Source organism: Tyto alba, unplaced genomic scaffold, assembly GCF_018691265.1.
Source record: "Tyto alba isolate M040663 unplaced genomic scaffold, T.alba_DEE_v4.0 Super-Scaffold_3, whole genome shotgun sequence".
In the NCBI taxonomy this organism is placed as follows: Eukaryota; Metazoa; Chordata; class Aves; order Strigiformes; family Tytonidae; genus Tyto; species Tyto alba.
Window position 1 is genome coordinate 17804805 of NW_024881304.1, and position 4234 is coordinate 17809038.

Sequence of the window (4234 nt, forward strand, 5' to 3'; positions counted from 1 at the left end):
ACACTCAGAATATGACAAAGGGCTGAAAAGAACCTGGTCTCCCTATCACCATGTGCATCCCCCGTGGCTCTCGCAGTATAGGGAGGCAGTTGTGGGTTTGTGACACATGCCATTTTTTTTCACTGTTTGGGTATATACGCTAAACAGCGCGAGTCCTCACGAGCTGAATTTTTACCTGTCAATTGCCATAATAGGTGCCAGGTTTGGGCATTTTTCTAATGGAAAACTAGGTTGTCAAGGAAATAAATGTTTATACGGAACACTGGATTTATCACTGGAGTAAATCAGATGATGTTTGGAAAAAAATAGTCGTGGAAGTTATCTACAGCCATAGCGATTTAACAGAGCCTTCTTACCACAGTGCCCGAGAAAGCCCTTCTTGCAGGGGGTCTCCCTGGGAGCTCGGCTCCCCCGAGGAGCCGTGGAAGGAGAAGAACACACTGAGGACCTGGAGCCTGGAGGAGAGGACGGGGTTGTTGCTGCCGGTGGACAGTCTGGCCCAGGTACGCCGGCTCGGGGGTGAGGACAGACCAGAGACCTGCCCTCTTACCTCGATGCTCATCACAGCTTTCAAGGTCAAACTGGGAAGCTGCTGGGAGATGAGAAGTTCACAGTGAAGATGATCAGCAGGATTGGGTTTTCAGCCACCTTAAGTTGCCCCTTATTAAGAAGATCCAGTTGTAGAGCAAAGGGCCCTCATTTCCCAGATCCCAGGCTGATACCACGCAGTCCTATCACTGGCTTTGGTCTTTAATCATTCCAGATACACAACTCGCACTGATGTCAGCACAGGTTTTGCATTCTTGCAAAATCAGCATCTTTTTTACAGCAAAATCACGCACTCAGCTTTAGAGGGATCTGGGTGGCAAAAACACAGTGAAAAATCCCAGGCAAGTCTCCTTTTTGACCTGATTTGAAATTAAAAATGCAATAAATAGCACTCAGCAGAGATTTACAAAAATGCTGTATGACTGCCTAGCAGCAAGTGGTATGCTTGCTTTTGAGACAATGTCTTCGCATATGCACATGCATGTACATAACATACTTCTAAAAAAATCAAGGTTCATGGATGGACTGAAAACAAAGACTTCCTACATGTCTGCGTCACAGTCCTACGTATAACACAAGGCTTTTGAATTTGGAGCATACACGTTGAAGAGGAAATGTCTACATTCACGCATCTCCTACTGCACTCGTTTAAACTGTTTAGAGTCTGACCACGGAGTACTGGCTCTGTGGAAGTAAAAACAGTTTACTGTAGAGTGGGCTATAATCTGTCTGTTCGTGCTCCTGGATAAGGTTATCCCAGGTAGTGCCGCTTTTCTAGCCTCAACCAACTCTGAAGAAAGAGAATGAGAACCTCTTTAATTAAGGTTATCAGGTTACCTTGCATGGCCTGGCTTTTGCTGCGGAGAGGCCGCGGTTCTCGCGGGTCAGTTGATATATGGGATCCTTAGGGCAACCGCCCCATGCGTCCACAGCCCAGCTTCTCCCCTTTTTAAGCCATCCCAAAGTTTGACCCGCGACGACTTCGGCGTTTTCCTGCTGCTGCCTCTGGGGTGCAGGGTCCCATCGAACAGAGCAGGGAGGAGGATGCTCTGCTGCGTTTCTCTCCGGCCTGGAAGCTGCAAAGCCACTGCCCACCCCTCCCAGTGCCACCCTCGGGCAGGCGCCGGTGCTCTGGGGCGCAGGAGCAGCGGGGAGCAACGCACGGGCAGGGCCACGGAACTGGCAGCTCCCCGGGAGAGCCCTAAACAGTCCTTCCCTTCCACATTTTTGCACTTGCTCAGAGATAACCTTATTCTTGGAAAACGTCTCTTACTCCATGAATCACTCCTGTGGGTAGGAAAAAACTACTTCTTTTCTAAAAATAAATCAGAAAGCCTCACAAAAATTCATGAGTTTATCAAATTTTTGAGGGACTGAAAAACTCTTAATTTAAAATTCAGTTTTCCCCCTGCAGTTTCTCAGCCCTGGTAGGAGCTGTAGGTATTTGAGTCTGGAACACACATATATTCAAATTTATTGTCGGTATGACAATGATTGTAGAATCATAGAATCGTTTAGGTTGGAAAAGACCTTTAAGATCATGTAGCCCATTGAGATCGAGTGGTATGATTTAGTGTTTTGGAGGCATTTGTCATGTTTGATGAATGCATCTGGTGATTCAGGGCAATGAAAATGCAAGATTTCCAGCCGGTGAGAGATAAAGGATGCTGGCTGATACATAGGGTTATGGCAGTGCTTATATAAGGTTATAAAAATTTTATTTGTTTTTCATTTAGAGTTTTAGAGGAAGATGGGAAGGGAGATACGCTTTAGCTGGCTCTCCAAGGTGGAGCTAGGTAGGCTGTGTAGACATTTCTAATGCTTTGACAATTCTTGGGAATTAACTAGTATTTTTGCTTTCTTGTATTCCTTGTTTCTTGCCTGTCATCACTTACCTGCACATAGCAGCCATGCAGGCGCATTCGGGGCAATCTTGTGAGTATCTCCAAGTTACCCCAGCATTCACAGCTCTGGAGAAAGTCATAGAAATACTTGGATTTCTCATCTGCCCGCTGTAGAGCACACTAAGCTTTGATACAATGCCAGCTGGAGTCAATGGGAAACTGCCCCAAGACTGGGTCCAAGATGCAGGCATTTGCTCAGACAAATCGAGTCAAACACACCTCAGAAGTTTCAGCCACATCCAGACAGTGTCCAATAATTTACGTCTCACTTTGGTTTAAAGTTCACACACATAAACAGGTTCTTACGAAAATAAGGTATTTCGAAGTGTGATTTATATTGCATTTTTGTAAACAAATGTCATCTCACTCTGTCCGACATGGGGACATCCTGTTTCAAACGCAGGATGCCAGAGAAAGCACCTGCAATCCAATTTGATTTTGGTACTATCACTGAATCACCGATGGCTTTCAGAGAACGGAGATGTCTTTATCAAATGCGGTGAAACGGCACAACGTGGAGGTAATCGACAGCTCAGAAGTGCCATTACCACTTCTGACAGAGCCATCTCCCGTTCCCTGAAAGCCACCATTGCTACAATAATAACCGGGAAAGACCGTAAAAGAAAGATGTCTTTCCTGATGCTTTTTGTATCAGGCATTTGTTCTGCAGTAAGTTACAGTAATTCAGTAGGAAATATCCCGAGTGTGAGCCTGAGAACGGCAGTCTCCATGGATTTGAGAATGAGCTCTACATCCATCTTTGTGCATCTGTATGTGGGCACAGGGGCTGCAGCAGCAACGCGAGGATAAGGATAACGCGGGAGACGCACGGCCACAGGCAGCAGCTCACCAGGACACCCCACGTTCTCACTCCCACCACCATTTTCTGATGAAGACAGACTCTGTGGCAGTGGTATGATCAAGACTAAAGGCAGTAACCTCTTCTGATATTGTAAACATAGCATTTATTCACTTCTCGTACAGCTTTTTAGGGGTCAAAAGAGATTTTTTTTCCCACTGCCTTACAGCCCACAGATCTGACAGGTGCCTAGAGCTAGAGGCTCTGCCTTCAGAAGAAACCCACATCTGAAATTTCGAATACACGACAGATGCCACGTTGTGTTTTTCAGAAATTGGCTTGCAAAAAACTCCCACATTCCTACCAAGGGTCAAGTTAGCTCATCGCACTGCACCTGCCCCGAGTCCCCTTCACAGTTCCCACAGCACATTGTTCATCACGCCCTGCTCTAAACTGTGGTCCTGCAGTTACGTGCTTCCCGCACCAAAGGAAGCCGACTTCAGCAGTGAAAGGACTCTATTTCAGTTTGATAAATTTGTAGATCCTACAGGGATCCCGTCAAATGCAAAGCGCCATGTGAAGACAAACTGTCGGCCCACCGAACTCGGCGCGGCTGTTCGTGGAGCAAGGAGCCATCAGTGAGCTGGGCACCAGACATGAGACATTTAACACGATGATTAGCTTAATTGTGCTCCAGCCTCTTCCTCATTTGGACTGCCACCAGCCAGAACATCTCAATTCAGAGTTTGCTCATGTTTCTGTTATGAGGGGATATATTTGTCATGCTAAAATGGGAGATTTATATACAGCCATGCATTTCTTGAAAGCTTGTCTAGAAGCATTATGTGTCCAAGCAAGTCCATTAGTTTTTCAGCTTATTATAAGCTTCAGCTTCCATGTATAAGAACCATGTCCCCATCAAGTAACTACTTCTGAGCTAAGATCCTCATCACATCAATCAGTGGTTTTAAAACTTAGTAAG